Source organism: Neovison vison, chromosome 5, assembly GCF_020171115.1.
Source record: "Neovison vison isolate M4711 chromosome 5, ASM_NN_V1, whole genome shotgun sequence".
NCBI classification, from domain to species: domain Eukaryota; kingdom Metazoa; phylum Chordata; class Mammalia; order Carnivora; family Mustelidae; genus Neogale; species Neogale vison.
The window spans coordinates 65,072,095-65,098,033 of NC_058095.1; the positions used below are offsets into that span (position 1 = coordinate 65,072,095).

At 44.0% G+C, this 25,939-nt stretch overlaps 2 protein-coding genes across 2 annotated transcripts in view; both read right to left on the minus strand.

The window, feature by feature from the left end:
• Positions 1-20,606, minus strand: part of LOC122907370 (cytospin-B-like) — a 69,858-nt gene extending 49,252 nt beyond the window's left edge. Inside the window, exon 1 of the mRNA XM_044250259.1 lies at positions 20,574-20,606. The gene's annotated coding sequence lies outside the window, so the exon portion shown is untranslated. The remainder of the gene's footprint in view (positions 1-20,573) is intronic.
• The window catches only part of LOC122907367 (cytospin-B-like), a 699,233-nt gene that overhangs the window by 450,301 nt on the left and 222,993 nt on the right, over positions 1-25,939 (minus strand).

Here is a 25,939-nt window from a genome sequence, read left to right on the forward strand (position 1 = left end):
CATAATCATATCAAAATCTCAGTTGATTCTTTATGGAAATCGATAATGATATTTAAAAATCCATATGGAATCGCAAGGCCCAGAACTGCCAAAAGAGTCTTGAGAAATAAAAATAAAGACTCACAATTCCCAATTTCAAAACTTACTATACAGCAACATTAATCAAGATGGTGTGGTACTGGTGCAAGGATGGACATAGAAAGCATTAGAACCAAACTGAGAGTAAAAAAATAAACCCAAACATCTGTGGTGAACTAAATTTCAGAAAGGGTGACAAGACTATTCAACAGGGAAAGAAGAGTGTTTTCAACAAATGGTGCTGGGACAACCAGATAAACACAAACAAAAGAAAGTTGTACCCTTATCTCATATATATGCAAAAGCTACTTCAAATTGGATCAAACATTTAAGAGCTAAAACTGTATTTTGCAATATATAAATATATATAAGTATCAAGTAAATGTTTTATACACCTGAGACTAATATAATGTTATACATCAATTACACCTCAATTTTTAAGAAGCACTAAATCTATAAATCTCTTAGAAGAAAATATAGAGGTGAATCCTAATGACATTAGACTTGGTGAAGAATTCTTCCCAAAATCACAACAAAAATAAAGATAAATAGAACTGCACCACAATTAAACATTTCTCTGTTTAAAAGAACACCATCAAGAATGGGAAAAACCACCTGCAAATCATGTACTAATAAGCATTTAATATCCAGAATATATAAACAACCTCAACAACAACCGCAAGAACAACTCAATTTTAAAGTGAGCTAAAGACTTGAATACATCTTTCTCTAAGAAGATAAATAAATGGCCAATGAAGACATGAAAAGATACTCAACATCACTAGTCATCAGAGAAATATAACCCAAAGCCACAAGGAGATTCACCCCTCCTAAGCTAGAATTAAAAAGTCAGATAATAACAAATGTTGACAAGGATATGGGAACATCAGAACCTTCATTCATTGCTGCGGAGAATTTAAAATGGTGCAGCCAATTTGTAAAACAATCTGGCAGCTCCTCAAATGATTAAACATGGAATTACCAAGATGACCCAGCAATTCCACTCCTAGGTAGGTATATACCCACCAAATGAAAACATATGAAACCATAAGAATTTGTGAAAAAGTAAGTAGGCATAGTAAGCAGCATCATTTATAATAGCAAAGATGATAACAATTCATTTTTTTAAAAATTTTTTTTAAGATTTTATTTATTTATTTGACAGAGAGAAATCACAAGTAGACGGAGAGGCAGGCAGAGAGAGAGAGAGGGAAGCAGGCTCCCTGCTGAGCAGAGAGCCCGATACGGGACTCGATCCCAGGACCCTGAGATCATGACCTGAGCCGAAGGCAGCGGCTTAACCCACTGAGCCACCCAGGTGCCCAGATGGTAACAATTCAAATGCCTGTCAAATGATGAATGGATGAACGAGTGGCATATCCATACACTAGAATTCTATTTTCCCATAGGAGGAATGACATACTGCTACTCGCTGCAACGCGAACCTTGAAGACATTAACGCGAACCTTGAAGACATTATGGCAAGTGAGAGAAGTGAGGCACAAAAGACCACATGTTGTATGATTCCATTCACATTAAGGGGAAACTAAATTACCATGAAGAAGACTTTGTTTACCAGAAGGTGGGTACTGGAGAGAATGGGAGACCGTCCACCTAGGCTCTGACAGAAACCTGGGTTTGGCCTCCCCTAGGACATGCAGGACACTGTGGTTGTTGGTCTCCAGAAAGAGAATGCTTCTCTTGTCAAAGCATGAAGAAGCCAGAAGACTGAATTTGGGAAGCTCACCGAGAAACCACCCATGTCACAAATCGGTCTGTAGTCAATCCCGACAGTGGCTAACTATGCATCCTCTATCAGAGGGAAACAAAACAGGGATGCCTGGGTGCCTCATTTGGTTAAGCAGCTGCCTTCGGCTCAGGTCATGATCCCAGCGTCCTGGGATCAAGTCCCACATCGGGCTCCTTGCTCTGCAGGGAGCCTGCTTCTCCCTCTGACTCTGCCTTCCACTATGTCTGCCTGTGCTCGCTCTCGCTCTCTCTCTGACAAATAAATAAAGAAAATCTTAAAAAAAAAGAGGGAAACAAAACAAAATAATCTTTGATTACCATCCTTGCTCCTGGGCCGCTACTCTGGGAGAAATAATAGAGAGCTCCTGGTTCGAGGCCAGCCTGCTCCTACCTTCCCTGCCCTCCCCTCCACTTGAGCTCCTTCCTGTCTTTTCCACTGGTTCCCTTCTATCCTGGCTGACCCAGTCCAGTCCCTCAGAATCCTCTTCTTGTTCTTACTTTTAAAGGCTGGAGCTTCCCAGGAGTCTAGCTTCAGTTCTCCTCTCTAGTCTACCTCTTCCAGGCAATCTCACCTACTCTCATGGTTTTAACTTCCACAAGAACAGACTTGTCCCCCCAAATCCACATCTACCTTAAACCAGACACCTAGATTTCCAACTTCATAACACACACATCCGTGTGGCTGCCACACTTAATGGATCATTTTCTGCAGACTCTGTCATAGTTTGGGTTCCCTCAAATCTACCTCCTTAAGGTAAAGATTTGAGAGCAAACTGTTTATTTGAGAGCAAACTGACATGAGAAGCCTTGAGCAGAGGAGTAAGAAGGCGAAGCATGGAATGAAAGCATGTTTCATCAAGAAAGTTACAACGGAGGGCACCTAAAACTTGATCCCACTGGGGAACTCTGGGACCCAGCATATAACATAGACCCAGCAGCACTATCCCAGTGGAGGGGCAGGGAGCTGCTGTAGTCATATGCTGTTACCCTTGGTTGAAGGCTTCTGGGGAGTTGGAAGGGTGTGGATTTCCCAGCAGTTTCACTCTGGTGCTGTGGGTTGCAAAGTGGGCACCTGAAATCTCTCTGGCAAAGAAATGCAGGTACTAACACTGGGAAGGCAGGTCAGCGTCACAGAAGTGGTGAGGGGAAGGGGATACAGGCAGGGTATCCATGCCTCGGCTACCCACTCAAACCCGGAGTTCCTCTCAGATTCCCTATCGTAGTTGCTATCACCCAGGCCAGAGAAAAGTGGTGTCAAAACCAGTTCCTCTCTCTCTCTCTCTCTCTCTCTGTCCTTTACCTCCACACCCAGGTTCCTGAGGTTTCTATGCCCTGAGTGGTACATCCTTTCCCTTTTTGTCATCCCCACTGCCAAAGCCTTGGTTGCTAACTGGATTTCCTACACTCAGCCTCTTCCACCTCTCATCCATCCATAAAAAAACTGCCAGCATGAACATGCTAAAATGCAAATCCATTTAAACCCTATATTAAAAATACTTCAGTGGTTTATAATGAGGTATCTGGAATAATCAAAATTCACAGAGACAGTCAGCAGAAAGGTGGCTGCCAGGGCCTGGGGAGAGGGAATGGGGAGTCAATGTTAAATGGGGACAATCTCAGTCTGGGAGATGGAAAAGTTCTGGAGGTGGATGGTGGAGATGGTTGCACAATGGTTTGAATGTATTTAATGCCACTGAACTATATACACTGAAAATAGTTAAGGTGGTAAATGTCAAGTCTATTTTACCACATTAAAAAAAACCTTTAATACTTCAATGGTTCCCACTGCCTAAGGAAGAAAGTCCAAGTATCTTCCCATGATGCATTTAGCCCATCCTCTAGACCTCACCTGTCCTTCCGGCCTCATCTCCTACCACCCCAGCTCTGAGTTTCCCCTCCCAGCATTTCACACTACATGTAGTCTCCAGATACATCTGGCTTTTCCATGTCTGTTTCCCACCGGGCTTTCTGGTTTCTCTTCCTAGAGCACCATTCCCACCCTTGTATGTGAGCAATTTCTCTTCATTCCTCCAAAGTCATTCATTCATTTGTTCAATGATTATCTACTGGGTCTTTGATTCCCATCTTAGGAAACGGAGTGGCAGGAAAGGCAGGTCAGGAACAAGTGATTTGAAGTGAACACAAGTATAAGGTCCTTGAGAGGCATCTAAGAAGGGGGTCTCGCCTCACCTGGGAACGTCAAGGTTGCAGAAGCATAAGTACCTCTGCATGTCAGGGACCCTCTGATGGTTATCCTCTCTCCTTGGTGCTACCTCTGAGCTTTGTATGCACTTCTAATTTCTGCACATACCACATTGTTTATAATCATTTTATAAGCTTCTATATTAGTCATGATTCTCTAGGTTGCCAGTGACATTAAGCCCATATGAAGAAAAAGAGATGGAAGGAGGAATCATCAGCTTCCATAAATAAGCCATGGAAAGCGCAGAGGTGGTTGGGGCCTGTGGAACAAAGGAATCTGGGAACATCCACTCTCCATGCCTTTTGGTGTGTTACCTTCATCCTCTCGGTGGGAGTTAGGGGTTCAGGCAGCATGAGATTCATGCAGTGAATTAATGTCACAAATACCACAGTCCGCCAATTCTAGGACACGCATTTTAATGTTCCTGAAGTCAGCATACCTCTCACAGTTGCCATTGGCTGCCAACGCCAATGTCTGGATGTGTGTGAAATCGAGCAGTTAACTAGTAAGCTCACCAAGGGGCACTGGTTAAGCATCTGCCTTTGGCTCAGGTCATGATCTCGGGGTCCTGGGATTAAGCCCTGCATTGGGCTCCCTCTCCCTCGGCCTGTCTCCCACTGTGTTCTCTCTCTCTTCCTCTCTGTTTCTCAGATAAATAAATAAAATATTGAAGGAAGAAGAAGAAGAAGAGGATGAAAAAGGAGGGAGGAGGAAAAGGAGAAGCAACAGCAGCAGCTCACCCAAAAGCTTGGTGACTTCATTCTCATCCTAGGGGGCCTCGTGGGAAACTGCAGTCCTACAAAATATTTCAACCTACAAACTAAGCAAGGATGTTCAAAGAAGGGATGTGAATCCTGATTGCCTAATCGACACCTTCTGGTCGATACCTTCAGTTAAGTTCAAGGGAAATGTCAGCATCAAATTTGCAGAACAGACGTCACAAGCTCAGAATGAAATCCTGGAGAGAAGTGAGGAACACTTTCACAACCAACACATTACCGGTGCACTTGATGGCAGAGGGGACATTATCTATGAAACGAATCACGGACATAAATGACCTGGGTGAAAAAGTGATTCAAAAGAGACACTCTGGGGGTGCTTGGGTGGCTCAGTTGACTAAGCACCCAACTCTTGGTTTTGGCTCAGGTTGTGATCTCAGGGTCTTGGGAATCAAGCCCCAAACTGGGGTCCATGCTTAATGCAGAATCTGCTAAAGTTTCCCTCTCTCTACCCCTCTCCCCCTCCCCATGTTCTCACTCTCTCTCTTTCTCTCTCTCTCTCTTTCAAACAAATAAATAAATCTTAAGAGAGAGAAAGAGAGACACTCTGAATGTGAGGAAGTTCTAGAAATACCTCAACCAATGTATCACATTTATATTTTCCTTTGTGCACATGTGCAAGAATGGAATATGACAGACACAGATGTCTAAACATTCTAAAAGATCTCTCAGGAAGTCTAAAAATTTTTAAATGTACCTAATAAGTATCATATCCTGGTTTAATTGACAGTATTTTTTTTCTTTTTCAGTGGAGCGCAAAATAATTGTTTTAAAATTGCTACCATCTTGGATTTTATGAAATTATATTTATTGGGCACTTACTGTACACTGGAGACATACATTAAGCAAAACAAGGGCCAAGCTCCTGTGGAGTTTATGCATCCCTATAACTCCCAAGAACAAAGGGGGCCTCTTACTCGCCGGCTCCATTTTGAACTATCCGAAGAAAAGTGATTAGCCTGGTATGGATGACACGGTCACCCCTGGAAAAGTCTTTGTGAACAGAGAGGATGTATGAAGTTCTATGATTGTCTCAATCTGGGTCATGGCCAATCCTTGTGCCCAAAGTTAAGACTACTTCCAGAAGAAGGAAAGAAGGAGCATTGAACAGAAAAATAATTACAGTTGTTTTTTTGTTTGTTTGTTTTATTTTTAAAGATTTCATTGATTTCTTTGACAGAGAGAGATCATAAGTAGGCAGAGAGGCAGGCAGAGAGAGAGAAAGGAGGAAGCAGACTTCCCGCCAAGCAGAGAGCCGGATTAGGGACTCGATCCTAGGACCCTGAGATCATGACCTGAGCTAAAGGCAGAGGCTTAACCCACTGAGCCACCCAGGCACCCAATTACAGTTGCTTTAATGTCCGTTTGTCCCATAAGACTGTGGGCACACAGAAATAGGGTTCTTGTCTATACCAGGCAGGGTCCAATCAAGAAACTAGAATTCAAAAGAGGTAGTTCAATGGCAAGAATTTAATATGGGAAGTAGTTATAAGGTTTGGGGAAGGTCGAGACAGCCAAATGGGATGGTGGGATGTTAAGCCAGCCAGAGATGAGAAAGAGTAGGACACCTCCATCACACTTAAGGCTAGAGGGAAAAGGAAGAAGGTGGTATCACCAGAGGCCAGTGTCACTCAGCTGGAGGTAGCAACCATCCAGAGATATTGTTCAAAGCAGAAAACAGGGAGAGAAATCCCCTCGCTTTTACCTTCCTCTTACTTTCCAATCTCCCACAAGTGCCTTTACCTGGCCACCCTTATCCATTGGCATTTCACAAAGGAATCTTCAAAGTGAAGTTGGCAGAATCAGCTCCCTCCAACAGAGCTCTGGCCAACAGAGAGAACAGGAGAAGGGTAGAGACTGAGTCTGACAGTAAGGAGGCGGGTAACTGGTCTGATCTGTCTCTGTATCTCCAGTGCCTAACATGGCACCTGGTTCCTACAGAAGGAAATCAACCAAGTACAAAGAGAAACTGAGAATGATCATTGAAATACAGGGACAGAGATACGGATGGAGCCTTACTGCACTGGAGAGTAGAGGGTAACATATGCCACGCAGGGTATACAAGAGAAGATTCACAGCAAACGTGATGAATGAAAAATCATACAATTAATGGGCAAGGATTTGTCAGAGAAATAAAAAGGCGAGAAGGTCAGCCAGGCCAGGAAGACTGCACACGTTGAAGGCAGGGGACACAAAAGCTTTTCAAGGAATGACAAGATTCAAAGTCAAATTCTATTAATTGTACCTCTTAACGGGATTATATAGCTTGCCCTTTTATTATTTACACAATGTATTAAACAGACATATGTCCTTATATCAAATAATTCCTGAATTCCTGTACTAAAAACAATTTGGCCAAAAGGCCTCTGGGTGGCTTGGTCAGCTGAGCATCTGATTCTTGTTCTTGGCTGAGGTCTTGATCTCACAGTCATGAGTTTAAGCCCTGTGCTGGGCTCTGCACTGGACATGGAGCTACTTAGGAAAAACAAACAAACAAACAAACAAACAAAAAAACGACTTGGGAAAAATGTATTACTTTTTTAACTCTGCTGAATCCATTTTGCCTTTTCTTTTCTTTTCTTTTCTTTTTTTTTTTTTTAACATAGGCTCCATGCCAGCATGGAGCCCAACACAGGGCTTGAACTTACCTCCTTGATCAAGACCTGAGCTGAGAACAAGAGTCAGACCCTTAACCGACTGAGCCCCCAGGCACCCCAATTGCCATTTTACCTAGGAAATGTGCATATACACCACACGTGACCTTTGGTCTAAGTTTACTTTTGTGGGCTTCCCCTGTTCTCTGTCAGGGTTACTTTCACTTCGTGAAATTATTTGGAGAGCTTTCTATGTGTTCATATTTCCTGACATATTTTATTTTAAAGATTTCTATTTATTTATTTGACACACAGAGAGAGATCACAAGTAGGCAGAGAGAGAGAGGGGAAGCAGGCTCCCCACCGAGCAGAGAGCCTGATGTGGGACTTGATCCCAGGACCCTGAAATCATGACCTGAGCCAAAGGCAGAGGCTTCATCCACTGAGAAACCCAGGCACCCCAAAGATTTATTTTTTAAGATTTTATTTAATTATTTGACAAGATGAGTGAAATCACAAGTAGGCAAAGAGGCAGGCAGAGAGAGGAGGAATTAGGCTCCCTGCTGAGCAGAGAGCCCAATGTGGGACTCGGTCCCAGGACCCTGAGATCATGACCTGAGCTGGAGGCAGAGGCTTAACTCACTGAGCCACCCCGGCTCCCCATCCTGACATATTTTAATAGCAGTGCAGATTGTCATCACTAACCTTTAATCATTTAAGTCTTTGTGATTCTGCCTGTGGGTGTTTATTTAACTCAATCTCTTTCTTGTCATTCCTTCTACCCACTTTTTGGCTGCTTGGGACCCCTGCTACATCAATCCTGACTCCCTCCTTCCTTGAACCACAAAAACCCTGATGTTTATCCTCTAGTTATAGTGAATTAAACCCTTGGGGCCCTTGCCCCTGTCCCACCTAATTCCTCTTCCCCCTTTATCTTAGATCTCTCCTCCTTATGCCTGATACGCCCTGTCCTAAGCCCCAGCGAGGGGCTCTGTGCCCGCCTGGTCCTGGCCTGTTGTCTTCTCAGGTAGCTGGCTGCTCACTCATCTGTCTCCCCTGCTAGACATTATGCTGAAAGACTGATTTGCACCTTATCCCGCACCATAATCTTAGCTCTGGCACACAGGAGGTCCTCGCTATGTAGCAATCGAGTGACTGTTATAAACTTGTGCCTCAGAAACAAGACAAGAAAGAAAAAATTAAGCTGGCAAACCACAGTCTGGGCCCAATGAATGGAGTGCGTTACTTACCGTCTTGGGCTGCTTTTGGCCCTAAGGGCAGAGCTGAGTTGTTACGAGAGAGGCTGTATGACCCTGGAAATCCTATCTGGTTCTATACAGAAAAAGTTTTCAAATCCCTGGTTTAGAGTTTCCCCTCATGTGCAGACTCCACTGAGCTGTGGCCTTTTTGTGCATCAGAATAAGAAACAATCCAGAATGGGTTGAAAAGAAAGAGTTATTACTGCTCTAAGAGGGAGAGCACATTCCCTCTGTTTTCTGTTATCTCATTGACTCCCACTCAACGCCATGAGATACAGCGACCACTGCCATGCTTGCCACTCGGAGTTCACGTGACCCCAAACCATGCTTATTTAACATCTTCATGAATGTCAGCACCAGCTTATTTATTTCCAAGGTACCAACTCACGTACATGTGGGCTGGCCATAAACCCAAACAACGACAGGGACCAGGAGGTCAAGAGAATGAGTGGGGCCAGCCGGGTCGGGGAGAGCTTGTGTTGTAGCTAAAGGAGGATCCTACCAGTCTATGACTTTAGCCAACGATGAAATACTATTTATTCCACAGAGACTGGAGATAATGGATTTTTATGTGAAATGTCTTGATTATTAAAGTTCTGTTAAATTCACGTATCAAAAGGGAAAAGCCAAAGTCCTGGGCACTACTGGAGAAGGGACGTGGCATAGACACGCTGAAGATGACCAGGCAGTACTCGGTTCTATTAACCATAGGCACGTACTATGACCAGGAAATGCTGCTCCTGGGTCTGAATCCCAAAGAGATTCTCACGTGGATCATACAGGGACATGGACAAGAGTTCCATTCAGCATTGCTTGAAGTGTCGGGGGGTAGGAATCAATGGTTGTGTGTCCACCCCCAGATGCAGTGGGCAAACACACCAGATGATCCCACAGCAACAGGGACAGGATATAAAAACATAGTGGTGAGGGGCGCATGGGTGGCTCAGTGGGTTAAAGCCTCTGCCTTCGGCTCAGGTCATGATCCCAGGGTCCTGAGATCGAGCCCCACATCAGGCTCTCTGCTCAGCAGGGAGCCTGCTTCCCCCTCTCTCTGCCTGCCTCTCTGCCTACTTGTGATCTCTTTCTGTCAAATAAATAAATAAAATCTTCATAAAAATAAAAATTAAAACATAGTGGTGAATGACAACACTGGGAAAGAGAGTGACAGCTATGAAAAACACATGCACATAAAACACAGTCCACATTTTTAAGTACACATACAACAAAAGCACGTATATCCAATGCATCTGAATAGTCTGCTATGGTGGGTGGAGAATAAGCATGAGGTACACCACAAGACGAGAGAGGGGCTTTCGTGGACCAATGATGATAAAGGGCCAAAAATGAGATTATGATCAGTCATTCCCCACACCTGAGGTCCAAACACATGGGGAGAGGGAGGAAAAAAACAGATACATTCCATAGGGTCAGGGAGAAAAAAAGCGATTTGGAGATCTAAGCCCCCACACAGGTTCAGTGACCTCAGAAAACCTCGCAAAAAATACCCTTTAATTATACAATTATACCATCTGCTGCCTGGGGAGATAGACAGAACTTGACAGACAATCCAAGCAGCTAGCTAATGGCAGCTTGGTACTCTCCATCACCGTCCTCTTCACAGAACAAAAAACCAGCCACATGTTAAACAGGGGACAGAATGAAGCGGACACAGTTTCCTACTTTCCTGTGGTTTTTCCTTCAACAAGCATTAAAAGGCACCAACTGTATGCATTTCACCCTACAAAAAGGCACAGCTAATGTAACTGAGAGGAGTTGCTGTCTGGTCCTCAGGGAATTCGTGATATACTGGGAGATTAGACTTAGCCCCAAAGGGTGAAGCAACGAAACCATCTAATTCTGGGGGGAAGGTATATATTAAGCTGCAGACTGCTGTGTTCGATGATAAGCACCTGCCATCTTGAAGTGACCAAAGGCCAATAGGGGAAGAAAAGAATTTAAAATAGTTGAATGCCGCAACCCCCCCACCCCACCCCCATGCTCCACCACTGACATCCTTTCAAAGGTGCTCTGGCTTCTTCCAAAGTCAGCAAACAATTCTTTACCCATCATTTGTATCTTAATATTTAAAAATGTTGCTCCCTCCTCAGAGAGGGAGCAAAAAACACTTGATGATCTGGCAGAGAGAAGCCATTTCCAGGTATGGTATCCATCTTTTTCTGTGGAAAGTAGGAGGGAAACTTGGCAGAAAACAGTTAACAAAATGGGATGAGACCGCTATTCTCCAGAAGGCCCTGTTTAGAAGATTAGCCCTTGGCTGACATTAGGGAACTTAGATTTGGAGGATGCGGGTGTGGGTCCTAACATTTGCAGACCTGATAAGAAAGTCCCACTGGCCTAAACTGTTTGTACAAATGCTGTGGTTTACGCTAAACACCTGCTTTCCCGCTGGGAGTCCGAAGTGTTGGAATGTGCTAGGCAGAGGGCGTGTACATGACCAGCCCTGGTAAAAACTACAGGCCCTGAGTGTCTAGTGAGCTTCCCGGGCAGACAGCATCACACACATGTTGCTGTCCCAACTCATCCTGGGGGAAATCAAACATGTGACTCCCCTGGGAGAGGCTTCTTGGAAGCTGGTGTCCTCTGGATTTGGCACCGTGTACCTCTTCCCTTGGCTGATTTTGCTTCGTGTCCTTTCAATGTTTACAACATCACAGCCATGAATATGGAAATAGGCTGAGTCCTGTCGGACCTAGCGAATCCCCGACTCGGCGGCTAGTCTTGCAGACCTCTGACATACAGATAAGTTCCAAATAAAAGATAATAGTGGAGGTTGGACTAAGATAATGGACTAAACACATCCTTCTGCTTTCCAAGTGGCCTAAAATTCTATGGAATGGCAAAAACACTTTTTTAAACAATATTAAAATCAGTAAGAGACCTTGAAAAAGAAAAAAAAAAAAACCGGGCCACTGGGTAACTGGAACGTCTAAGAAATTTCTGAAAGGTGGAGGGTACTCAGAATCAGATTTCCTAGGCTAATCACACCTCCATGCACGTCTGGGGGTGGGGCGTCATGTAGTGGAAACTGATCTGGGAATTGGGGCTCTGAGGCTGCGGACAGAAAGAGGGGCAGGGATGGAATGTGACAACCGGATGACTGGGGAACTGCGGCCAGAACAGCCAGGACTACTAGACCCTTCCAGCCCACAACAAATGCTGCCCCCCCCCAAAAAATATATACCCCACTCAGCAGTTCGGAGCAACTGTTCAACAGTCACCAGGGGCTGCCTATGGGGAACAACACAGGCAGGAAAACAGGACTCCACAAACTCAAAGATGTGCCCCGGAGGAAGAGCCGCTGAGTTTTTATTCAACATCACAAAATGGGGACATCAAGTCAGTAGAACATATACCCAGGGAAAGAGAGTTAGTAGTACCCAGGGAAAGAGAGTTAGTAGAGCACATAGAAGCACATAGAAGAAATTATCAGACGGCTTTGGGAAGATCTGAGGGGACGCTCTATCGAGGAAAGCATGCAGCTGAGTGATGTGAAGATCTCTAGGTGGTGAAACAAAAAAGCAGGGTGAAAGGAATAATGCTATTATTTTTTTAAAAGATTTTATTTATTTACTTGACAGACAGAGATCACAAGTAGGCAGAGAGGCAGAGAGAGAGGAAGAAGCAGGCTCCCTGCTGAGCAGAGAGCCCAATGTGGGGCTCGATCCCAGGACCCTGGGATCATGACCTGAGCCGAAAGCAGAGGCTGAATCCACCATGAGCCACCCAGGCGCCCCGAATAATGCTATTATTTGTGCAAAAAAAAAAAAAGAAAAGAGGAGGGATTAAGAATTGAATTCCTTTAAAAAACATTTTTTTTATTCATTTATTTGATAGAGAGAGACAGCTAGACAGGGAACACAAGTATGGGAAGTGGGAGGGGGAGAAGCAGGCTCCCCGCTGAGCCCGATGTGGAGGAGATCGATCCCAAGACCCTGGGATAATGACCTGAGCCAAAGGCAGATGCTTAACCCACTGAGCCACCGTGGTGCCCCAAGAATCGGATTCTTATTTAATTGTATTTGCACAAAGAGACTTTGGAGGGACATATAAGAAACTAATAACATGGCTACTTGTTTGGGGGATGAGGGAGAAGTGAGCGGATGGGGGAAGGGATGGTGGGAGACCTTTCTCTCATAGCTTTTTTATACAGTATGATTTTTGAACACTGATTATCTTAGCTATTCCAAAAGCTAAATTTTACAAGGTGGAAACCTTGAAAAATAAATATACGATAATCAACACTGAAAAACACTCAATAGATGGACCAGGAGAGCACACTGGACAAAGTCAAATGCTGGGTTAGTTAATAGGAAAGTCCAAGGCACGGAATCTCCCAAAATATGGCTCATAAAGATAAGAAGGCAGATCATCTGAGAAGAACGTCCAGAAACATGACAGACAAACTGTGAAATTCTGGTACCTATTTAATAGTAATTTCAGAAAAAGAAAATAAAGAAAGGGAGGTAAGGAAATGCTCAGAGAAATATCTCCTGTGCCACAGAAGTGCGTTAATCTTTGGGAAGAAAGGAACCACCAAGCGCTGAGCAGGAAGAACAGAAGAGAACGACCCTTGGACCAATAGTGAAGTTTTGAAGGAAAAAGCTTCAGAGAGAATAAACAGGTTAACTATAAAGAAATGGAAATCAGACTGCAGAAACTTCTCATCAACCACACTAGATACCAACAGATAATGAAGAATTATCTTCAAAATGTAAAGGTGGTTTTTTTTTTTAAAGATTTCATTATCTATTTGAGAACCACAGAGAGAACGTATGAGCATGAGTTGGGGGCAGGGGCAGACTGAGAAGGAGAAGCAGGCTCCCCACTGAGCAGGGAGCCTGACTAAATGCTGGGCCAGGATCGTGGGATCATGACCTGAGCTGAAGGCAGATGCTTACCGGACTAAGCCACCCAGGTGCCCCAAAATACAGAGAATAGAATCTTACCCACAGTCAAGTATACTCAGATAGAAAAGCAAAATAAAAAATATTTTACACATGCAAGGGCTCAGAAAGTTTACCACCCACAAAATCTCAGGGGAAAAAATTCCTCAAGGATTCATTTAAGTAATAAGGAATTCAAAAAATAGGGGAAAAAAAGAGAAAAAAGAACCAGTGGTGAGCAAATAATTGGCCAAATTGGTAACTGATGAGCAAATAATCAGTAAAATATAACTGCTTATGCATAATATACAAAAGCCCCAAATCCCATATGATCTTTTTTTTAAGATTTTATTTATTTATTTGACAGACAGAGATCACAAGTAGGCAGAGAGGCAGGCAGAGAGAGAGGAGGAAGCAGGCTCCCTGCTGAGCAGAGAGCCCGATGTGGGGCTCGATCCCAGCACCCTGGGATCATGACCTGAGCCGGAGGCAGAGGCTTAACCCACTGAGCCACTCAGGTGCCCCATACAATCTTCATACGAGACAAAATTAAAGTCACGTTAAGGTTCATTCTTGCTTTACTCATAAAGAGTTCATATACACAGATTATCTTTAAACATCAAGTGGAAAAAAGTGTTTAGACTCGTGTGAAAATTTAAGGGTAACAAAAGAGCTCAATTTCATTTATGATCAGGAAAATACAAATCTGAACCACAATATGATACCCACCAGGCTGACTAAAATGGAAAAGAAAGAAGTTATCAAAAGATGACAAGGATGTGAACCAACCACATATGCTTCTCAGGTACATAAGTTAGTACAATCACTGTTGGAAACTGTCAATATTTACTTAAACCCCATGCTCATGCCATGACCAAGCAACTCCCCTCCTAGATAGATACTCGACAGAAATGCAGACATCGATTCCACAAAAGACATGTACTAGAATGTTCACAGCAGCACTATTTGTGATAGCCCCAAGCTGTAAACAACTTAAACATCAATCATGTAAAATGGGTATCTACATTGTGGATATACACCCAATGGAATAGATAGGGCAACAAGAGTGGACAAACCACAGCTACACTCAGAAAGAGAGACAAGCCACACAACCATAATGTTGATGGAAAGAAGTTGGATAGAAAAGAGTACACCTATATGATTCTATTGATAGAAAGTACAAAAACAGGTAAAATGAATCTGCTGTGTTAGAAATCAATATACTGGTTATCCTTGGTGGTGGGCCACAGGAGGGCAAATTCTGGAGTGTTGGAAAGGTGGTTTCCTGTTTGGAGTGCTGAGTATATGTGTATTCAGCCTGTCAAAATTCATGGCGTTATACAGTTAACACGGGTATACCTTTACACATTAATGTTGTACCTCCATAAAAAAATTGCCTCCAAAGTTAAAGGTACCTGCCACAGACTAGAAATAATATCTGCAATTTCCATGTCTTGAGAGGAATAACATAGAATAAGAAAAACTTGGTCAGTCCGACAAAAAGCAAGAAAGTGTCGGTGGCTGGCAGGAATAAACAGGAGAAATAGAAAACATAAAATAAGATGGCAGGAAGCAGCTTCTGAATAGAAATAAGAAGTAATTGAAATAATTGAAATATTTTGTAGTAATTGAAATAAATATATATGGGTTAAATCTGCTTACTGAAAGGCAAAGATCTCACACCCATTACGACAGATGCTGTCAAAACCCCCCAGAAAATAACAAGTGTTGGAGAGAATGTGGAGACATTGGAACCCTTGTGCCCTGTTGGTTGGGAATATAAAATGGTGCAGTTGCTATGAGAAATAGTTCGGCAGTGTCTTGAAAAGCTGAATATAGAGGGCGCCTGGGTGGCTCAGTTGGTTGGGCAACTGCTTTCGGCTCAGGTCATGATCCCGGACTTCCAGGATCGAGTCCCGCATCGGGCTCCCAGCTCCTTGGGGAGTCTGCCTCTCCCTATGACCTTCTCTTCTCTAATGCTCTCTCTCACTCATTCTCCCTCAAATAAATAAATAAAATCTTTAAAAAAAGAAAAAAGAAAAGTTGAATATAGAATTACAATATGAGGGGCGCCTGGGTGGCTCAGTGGGTTGGGCCTCTGCCTTCGGCTCAGGTCATGATCCCAGGGTACTGGGATCGAGCCCCGCATCGGGTTTTCTGCTCAGCAGGGAGCCTGCTTCCTCCTCTCTCTCTGACTGCCTCTCTGCCTACTTATGATCTCTCTGTCCAATAAATAAATAAAAATCTTTAAAAAAAAAAAGAATTACAATATGACTCACAACTCCACTTCTGGGTATATGCCCAAAAGCATGGAAAGTGGGGTCTTGAAGACATAGCTGTACACCCATACTCATTGCAGCATTATTCACAACAGCTAAAATATGAAAGTAACTGAGAAATGAAATTATAAGCAAAATGTGGTGTATATATATGCAATAGACTATTATTCAGCCTGAAAAAAGGAAGAAAACGTGGACACATGCCATGACACCAAGTGACCTGAGGACATTACGCTAAGCGGAATAACCAAGTCACAAAAAGACAAAAACTACATAAGGTACTTTATGAGTTTCCTAGAACAGGAACATTCATAAAGACAGAAAGTAGAGGGCTGGTTACCAGGAGCTAGGGGGAGAAGGGAATGGGGAGGAGGGAATGGATAGTTGTTGCTTAAGGGTATAGAGTTTCAGTTCTGCAAGATGAAAAAATTCTGGAGATTGGTTGCACAGTAATATGAATATACCTAATACTAGTGAACTGCACACTTACAAATTTTAAAACATTAAATTTTATATTATGTGTATTTTACCATAATTCTTTAAAAACACAAACATAAAAAATAATAAATAAATAAATAAAAACACAAACGTTAAGTAATAAAACAAAATGTAGCTATAAGCTAATTGTAAGAGTAAGAGCTAAAACACAGAAAATTGAAAATAAATGAATACGCGAAGATAAGCCAGATAAAAAGTAAAGCAGATGTAGCAATATTAATATTTATATCCAACAAAACAGAATGAAAAGCAGAAATAATGAAATAAAAGAGATGACTATTCTCCAAAGGTACCAGAAAATATAAGGATCATAAAGCTTTAATGTATCTAAAAACATAGCTTCAAAAATACATGTAAATATATAAACAGTGTTTATGGGTGGCCTGTAAACATACATATTACAAAACTAATAGAAATAGGACCAAAGAAACCCACTGGGAATCATACTGGAAATCTTTTTTTTTTTTTAAAGATTTTATTTATTTATTTGACAGAGATGACAAGTAGACAGAGAGGCAGGCAGAGAGAGAGGAAGGGAAGCAGGCTCCCTGCTAAGCAGAGAGCCTGATGCGGGGCTGGATCCCAGGACCCTGGGATCATGACCTGAGCCAAAGGCAGAGGCTTTAACCCACTGAGCCACCCAGGCGCCCCCATAGTGGAAATCTTTAATGCAAGTCTCAGAATCAACAGGTCAGAGAAAAAATAAGCTATGGAGACAGAGGACATAATTTGTAATTAATAAATTTGAGATAAATCTATAATTTTGCACAGGGAAATGTCACAAAACTGACAGGTCATTAGATTACAAATTGATTTCTGCTTTTTAAAAATATCTCCATCTTTCTTTCAACAATGTGGTAGAACAGAGATCCCAAAGCCTTCCAAACAAAACATCTTTAAAAACTGCTAGAAAAACAACGACAATAACACCTTTGAAATCAATGGCTTAGAGAAACCTGATGAAGCCAGAATTCAAGCATGCAGGCAAAATAAAGGTATTTTCAGATATTATGAAAACAGTGAATGCATCATCAATGCAGGAATTTCTAAAGAGTGCACTTCACAGAAAAGGAAAATGACCCAAAGAGGAATAGCATGATCTAAAAAGGAATGAAGAGTGAAGAAAGTAGGTAAATAGTAGGCAAGTAGGTAAGGCAGGTAAAAAGTAGGTAAGTCTAATAAATATTGACCTGGAAAATTAGTATAATAGTAACATCAGCAATAATGTCTGATTTAAAGGGTTAAAACAAAAACAGATCTTAGAATTAAGTGGCATGAAAATATTCATGTCCTTGCCTTGTTCAGGAGGACTGATTACACCAATGATGGAAGCCATCAAATTCAAAAGGCTAGAACTTGCAGACACCAACTGAAATTAAGTAGCAAGAAAAATTAAGAACATAAGTGGATGACACAGAAAAATAAAATGAACAGAATTTTTAAAAAGGATTTTATGTATTTATTTGAGAGAGATCGAGAGAGCAAGCCCAAACAGAAAGAGGGGCAGAGGGAGAAGGAGAGGTAGACTCCTGGCTGAGCTGGGAGTATGATGTGGAGCTCGATACCAGGACTTTGAGATCATGACCTGAGCCGAAGGCAGACACTTAACCGACTGAGCCACCCAGGCGCCCCTAAAAGTAACAAGATTAATCAGTTAAGCCGGAAACTGGTGCTTTGAAAAGATAATAAAATAAGCAAGCCTCAATCAAGCCTGACCAATAAAAAAAAAAAAGGAGAAAAGGCACGCACACAAAACTGTGAACAAGACAGACAACATACCATAGATGTAGAAGAGCTATTTCCTTACAACAGAAGACTATAAACAACATTATGCTAACACATATTAAATTTCTTTCTTTTTTTTAATAAAGATCTTATTTATTTATCTGACAGGCAGAGAGGCAGACAGAGAGAGAGGAGAAAGCAGGCTCCCCGAGGAGCAGAGAGCCCGATGCAGGGCTCGATCCTAGGACTCCAGGACCATGATCCGAGCCAAAGGCAGAGGCTCTAACCCACTGAGCCACCCAGGCACCCCAACACATATTAAATTTCAATAGCATTAATGATTTCCTGGGAAGATGTAAAGTATTAGATTGACTTTGAAGAAACAGAAAACCTGAGAAGAATCAATATCATGGAAAAAATAGAAAAGATAGTGAAGTACTGATACCAACTTCTTAAAAAATATTATCACCAACAGCCTAGGCAGCCTGCGGTCAGATTCTGCCAAACTTCAAGGAACAGATAATTCTTCTGCTCCGGAGCACAGAATGTGGTGGAAAGTTTCCCATCAGAATCAGTGAGGACAGCCTAACGCTAATTATGAGCTCAGATACAAAAAAGGGGGCAGGGGAGGGGTGGATATACCAAGTTCACTTATAAATATAAATACATGGGGGCGCCTGGGTGGCTCAGTGGATTAAGCCTCTGCCTTCCGCTCAGGTCATGGTCTCAGGGTCCTGGAATCAAGTCCCGCATCAGGCTCTCTGCTCAGCGGGGAGCCTGGTTCCCACCCACACACCAACCCACCCCCACGGCCCCCCCTGGCTCTCTGCCTACTTGTGATCTCTCTCTCTGTGCCAAATAAATAAATAAAATATTTAAAATATTTAAAAATAAATAAATAAATAAAATTACTCCAGGATTTTAGACACAGAAAATCTAGCAGCAGCATCACCTATGTTATCAATTTTAAGAAGAAATCTACATGGGCGTATCAATATACACTATACAAAAGAACTTGGGGGAAAAAATCAATATTCACCCCTAAATGTTTAAACTCTTAGTAATCAGACGCAAATGAAAACTTACTTAATAGGATAAAAATATATTTAGTGAAGCTCCCACAGGAGCATTCCCCTAAAATCAAGCCCAAAATAGTCAACACTGTAGAGAGGATGGTCAATGAAAAAAAAAGAAAAAGTTCAAACATTCGTAAGAGACAGCTGCTGCTTCGTAACAGATGATGAAATTATTTACCTAGAACAGCCAAACAAACCAACTGAAAAACTCTTAAAACTGATAGGGTTTTTGGACTGGAGGCTCAGCTTCGGACCTAGTCTTAGTACCAAATTAAATGTGCTTGCTTTGAGAATTACTCATGCAAAGCTATTTTCTGTAGCCTAAGAAATTAGGGCTGACAAACTTCTGCTCCTTCTCTCCTCTCCTATCTCAAACGGTGAAATACCATCGAGTCTGAAACTGGATAGCAAAAACCTTCTCAAACCAAAACTGGTCCTGAAGGGTTGGGTTGTGACTCGACTCAAAAACACTCTATCTCCTGGCGCCAGCTACCGCAGTTACTAATGGATAAGCATGTCAACCAGTCCAACATAATTCTTCTGACAGAGGGCAAGGAAGAGCACCTTCAGAGGAAAAAAAATTTTTTTTCAAACCTTATACTGCTTATTATATAAACTTGCGTGCTGGCAAAAGCAGCGCCCACAAAATAAACATAAGATATTCGGGGTCAAGCTTGCTTTAAAAAAAAAAAGACATAAAATTATTTTTCTTTCAAAGATATTTGGTGAAGAGGTTGTTCCTGTTGCACTCCTGGCAGGCTCTGCATCACCGGCCACCCCTGAGCATCCAAACGGTCCCCCAGGGCTCCCCAGGTACACTGCGCCGTGGCACCGCCAGCTGACCCGGGAGACGCGGGGCCAGAGCCTTCCCCGGTCACCCCAGGCCAACAAGGGGGGGCAGGAGCTCTGTGGACGCGGAGGACGGCCAAGGGTTACTCGGTCCCCGACACACACAGCATCTTCAGGACAGCACCAGGGAGGGTGCGGGAAGCTCCGGGGGCTCCGAGGGCCCCAGTCGAGCGTGTCCACGCACCTGTCCCACCCCGGCGAGGGTTAGGGTCGCCTCTCAGGGCCGCAGTCCTCGGGAATCACCTGGCCCTCCGTCCGGGGCTTCTGCGCCAAGTCCCCGGAGCCCGGAGGGGAGGTGGGCGGCCCCCTGTCGCTGCCACCTGCGGCACCGGTCCCGCAGCTCCCGGGCTGGGTGGGCAAGACGGGGTAGGACGTCCGTTCCGGGCTGGGGGCAGCAACCGCCGAGCGGAGGGGGACCGGGGCCACCGGGGCGACAGCGGCAGCAGAGTCTTCCCTCTCAGACGGGCAGTCCTGCGCCTCCGCTCCCGGACCCTCGGACCCCAGCGCTTGCCCGCTCGACCCGGGAAGACCACGCAGCTGAGGCGCAAAGGAGCCGGCGACCAGCGCCGTTCTTACTCACCCGCCCCGCTGGTTCCAGCCGCGCCGCCGCCGCAGCCCGAAGACGCCGCGGCTTCCAGCGCTCACACAAGATCCGCGAAAGTTCCCTGGGATTCTACCCGCGCCTCCGCGAGCCGCCTCCAGGGGGCGGGCGCGAGCCTGCGCGGGCCATCCTGGGACTTGTAGTCCTGGGGCCTCTTCGCCCTGTACCGCCCTCCATCGAAAAACCGGCGGTGGTCCCTTCTTCCCCCGTCCTTCTGTCTCTCTTGGGCTCATCTCTGCTTCTGACTGATAAATGCTGGAGCGCCCGGTCGAGCCCCGGGCCTCCTCTGCTCACTCGAAATCAGTAATTTGCAAAGTATGGTACCTGGACCAACAGCTTAAGCATCAATCTTTTGGGAACCTGATAGAAATGCAAATGGTCCATCACAGGGAAGCTATTCCATTTTAATTGTATTAAAAACTGGGGGTGGGGCCCAGGAATCTGCATTTTGCAAACCTTCAAGTGATTCTCATTGCTCTACACACCACCGCCCCTTGTCAAGGTACTTAACATTACACGTAAAGCATTGGTTACCGGACTCATACACACATACCCTTAAGTCCCTAGGTACACTGCACGATACCCATGCGGTTTAATGTCCCGGCCTCGGTCTCTCCCCTGGCTCCAGCCCTCACTGTCTCAGTGTCCAGCCAACATCTCCTCTGGCCTCTGAGACACCGGAAATCCAACGGGGTCAAGACCAAATTCTTTTTTTTTTCTTAAGATTTTATTTATTTGACAGAGAGAAATCACAAGTTGGTGGAGAGGTAGGCAGAAGAGAGAGAGAGAGGGAAGCAGGCCCCCCGCTGAGCAGAGAGCCCGACGTGGGACTCGATCCCAGGACCCTGAGATCATGACCCGAGCCGAAGGCAGCGGCTTAACCCACTGAGCCACCCAGGCGCCCCAAGACCAAATTCTTGATCTTTACTTCCCTCAATCTGGTTCTCCTCCATTGTGCCTATGACCACAGGCTGAAAACTGTCCACTGCGTTTATATACACGGAAGTCACTTAAAACTGTAATGAAAGCTCCAGGGGATTAAATGCCAGGAACCTGAATCATATTTGAAGGAGAGAGGATCAAATGAGGGAATAATGCAGGCAGGAAGAGTAACCAACTCTTGCAAGATGTGGTGGGGAGGGGAGGGAGAGTACTGGTGGTTGGAGATGGAAATGTGCTGAGGATTTTTTTTTTTTAAGATGTTTAAGTATTTCTGGAAAGAATCCTGTTGAGAGGGGCGCCTGAGTGGCTCAGTCAGTAAAGCAGCTGCCTTGGGTTGGAGTCCTGCATGGGGCTCCCCCCTGCATGGGGAGTCTGCTTCTCCCTCTTCCACTCCCCCTGCTTGTGTTTCCTCTCTCGTTGTGTCTCTCTCTGTCAAATAAATAAATACAATCCTTTTTTAAAAAAAGAATCCTGTTGGGGCGCCTGCATGGCTCAGTGAGCTAAAGCCTCTGCCTTCAGCTCAGGTCATGATCTCAGGGTCCTGGGATCGAGCCCCGCGTCGGGCTCTCTGCTCAGCACGAGCCTGCTTCCCCTCTCTCTCTGCCTGCCTCTCTGCCTACTTGTGATCTCTCTCTGTCAAATAAATAAATAAAATCTTTAAAAAATAAATAAATAAAAATAAATAAAATAAAAAAGAATCCTGTTGAAAGAGCTTCTGACTCTACAGGAGAGGAAAAAGTATTTCCTACAGTAGGATTCCTGAAAAGATTGTATATATGTGAGGAGGGAGGTAGAGTCCCAGGCATAAGTTAGAGAGATGAGTCTAGACTAGTGGTTCTCAGCCGGGGGTGATTCATGCCCCGCACCCCGACCCAGGAAACTATGGTGATGTCTGTGGACATTTTTGGTTGTCATGACTACGGGTGGTAAGAACATCTAATACGTAGAGGCTGGGAAGGCAGATAAATATTTTGCAGTGCACAGGACACTCTCCCACAACAAAGAATGTTCCAGCCTCAAATGTCCATAGTGCTGAAGTTGAGAAACTCTAGCTTGGACAGTAGCGCCTTCTTCTGGAAGAGATGGGAAGAAAGGGAGAAAAGAAAAATCAGAGTTTTCTCCGGAAAGGAAGATAGGAAGCTGTCTACGAGGACAGATAGGGGTGTGTGTGTGTGTGTGTGTGTGTGTGTGTGTGTGTATGTGTGTGAAATGCTGAATCATGAGAGTAATAAGAGAAGTAGAGGAAGGAGATCACTCAATAGTTGGGAGGAAGTAGTGGGTTCAACAGACCAGGAGTTTTGATGGGGGTCAGAGATTTATTTGTCTTATTGGAGTAATGTGAGGCTGGATTGCTAAGGTGGCGTGGAGGCAGGACCGCGGAGCATCCATGGTACTTCGTGCAATGAGCAAGGCAGCCCCAGCGGAAGCAGCGGGGTGAACAGAGGAGCTAAAGTCATGCACGTGGATGTGGAAATATCCATACGAATGGCAGGACACCTATTTGGGTCGCTACGAGAGACCTCTTAAGTGAATAAGTGGAAAGATACCAGCAAGGGGAGAGGGTGGTAAGGTCACGGGATCGAAATCTTAAAGAAACGGGACTTTGGACAAGCGTGCAGGGAGCAGGGTCTTAGCAACAGGCTGGGGGGTTCCCAGGAGTTGCGTTTCAGTGAAGACAAAGCTGGAGACACAATGTCTGAGGACACAGCAGAATGTACAAGATGTGGGGCAGAAGTTCCAGACGATTCTAGGTTAGTATGGGAACGGCTTGGATTGTAGGTTCCCAAGAGGACAAGGCAGCAGTGAGGGGAGCCGGGCATGGTGGGATAGAGAGGTGGGATAGCGTCTATATTTTGGAGGTTGACTGATGAAAACAGGAATGAAACAAGAAGACTGAGCCTCAAGATCAGACAGTTTGCCTCACTGTACAGGGTGGGGGCTGAGAAGACATCCATCCCTGGCCACTGCATTCTTCAAGAGACCTGTGACAACAGTTTCCTAATATGGAAATAGTAAGTCTTAATTATGATAAGTTTCTAATAAAAAAATTTTTTTAAAGATTTTATTTATTTATTTGACGGACAGAAATCACAAGTAGGCAGAGAGGCAGGCAGAGAGAGAGAGAGGAGGAAGCAGGCTCTCCGCAGAGCAGACAGCCCGATGCGGGGCTCGATCCCAGGACCCTGGGATCATGACCTGAGCCGAAGGCAGAGGCTTTAACCCACTGAGCCACCCAGGCGCCCCTCTAATAAAAATTTTTAAAAGATGTATTTATTTATTTATTTGAGAGAGAGCGAGGCGAGCTGGGGGAGGGGCAGAGGGAGAGGGAGAGAGAGAATCTCAAGCAGACTCTGCATTGAACATGGAGACCCAAGCAGGGCTCCATCTCAAAGCCCTGAGATTATGACCTGAGATGAAGAGTCAGACATTTGACCAACTGAGCCCCCCAGGCACCCTCCCACCCCCAGCTAATAATAAAATTTTTAAATTATTTTGGGAATAAGCTTACGTGTCCTTTATTTATTTATTTATTTATTTATTTTAGTACGTGGCTGATTCTGTTCGCTTAGACTTCACTTAGGATTTCTACACTGATATTCAAAAGTGAGCGTGAGCTATCATTTCCTTCTCGAATGTCTAATGATGTTGGGTTTCAGAACCAATGTTAGCTCACATCATAAAAAAAATTTTCCAAAGTTTTTGTTCTTTGTTTTTATCCTGGAACAGTTCAAGTAGCTTCAAAATGTTCTATTCTTTGAGGTTTGATCGTTGTCCGGTTGAACATTTCTGGGCCTAATGCTTTTGGTGGGGAGAGTGAGCCTTTGATAATCTTCTTTATTTCCTCTGTGGTAATGTCACAATTTAGATTTTTAACTCTCTTTTAGAGTCAATTTTGAAAAATCATATTCTCCTGACAACCAATTATCCAATTCATCCAGGTTTTCAAGTGTATTTGCATTAAGTGGAGCGAAACAGCCTTTTGCTGAACCTTGCTGAACCTGTTCATTTCCCCATAATTTCTTGTTTTGCATATGTTTACTTGATTATGTTACCATTTCAAGTTATATTTTTCATTTCAGCTTGTAGATACATTTTTTCGTTCTACCCTTTTTGTTCTTGTTTCCTAATTCATTCATCTCTCCTTTATCTTTATTACTTTCTTTTTCTCTGCTTTCTTTGGTAAAGATTTTATTTATTTATTTATTTATTTATTTGACAGAGAGAGAGAGAGAGAGAGAGATCACAAGTAGGCAGAGAGGCAGGCAGCGAGAGAGAGGAGGAAGCAGGCTCTCTGCCGAGCAGATAGCCTGATTCGGGGCTTGATACCAGGACCCTGAGATCATGATCTGACCCAAAGGCAGAGGCTTATCCCTTCTGAGCCACCCTATTTATTTATTTGATAGAGAGAGAGGGAACACAAGCAGGGGGAGTGGGAGAGGGAGAAGCAGGCTCCAACCCCAGGATGCTGGGATTGTAAGGGCCTATTCAGCCAGAGTGGCCCCACCCTGGTTGAACTGCAAATTTGTTGTAAAACTTAAACTGCCCCCCCCCCCCCCCCGGAAGGAACTTAAAAGCAAGTCCAGGAAACCAGGTAACAAAGTCCAAATACAAGGGTGGGTCAGGCCAGGTGGAGGTATTCAATCAGTGGGGGAGCATACTGTCTCCTAGCTACCAAGAAGTATGGGCCCCACCCTTTGGGCACCTTTTGGGCGCCAATTCTGAACTGGTGATAGGCTGGTTCAAATGTCTACTAGGGTAAATTGTAATTCAATTGGTCACCTAGCATCACTGTGGAGTTTCCTGTGTGTGTTACAATCTCATTGGCCACCTGTGCGTGGCCAGGCCCAACCACATGGACTTTGCTCTATAAAAGTTAGTCTGAAAAGCTGGCAGGGGTCGTCCGATCTATAAGGGATGGCCCCGACCGACGGGTCTGTTTGGCGGTCGGACTGATTCGTGATGCTTGGCACTAAATAAAGCTTTGCTTGACCTTTGCTTTGTATCAGTCTCGCTCCTTTAATCACGGACCCATTATTGGGGTACCCAATTTTTGGGAGACCCAACAGGATCATGATCTGAGCCATGACAATTAACAACTGAGCCACCCAGGCTCCCCTTTTTTCTCTTATTTTGACAGGTATTTTTTCTTGAGTTGGGTACTTAGTTTTTCAATTTTTACCTGTAAATATAAGTATTAAGGATGAAAGGAAGGCTTCAAATATAAATAGGTACTACTTGCAACATATCTCAAAACTTCTGATGTATCTGTTGCAATTTTGTGCAGATGCTAAAATTTTGGTGTTTGACCTGCCTTGATAAAGTTTTTGATTTCAAGAGAGAGTGGCAGACTTTTAACGCTTCCAGCCTTTAGTTTCTGATTGGGGCATTAATGTTCAGTTTTA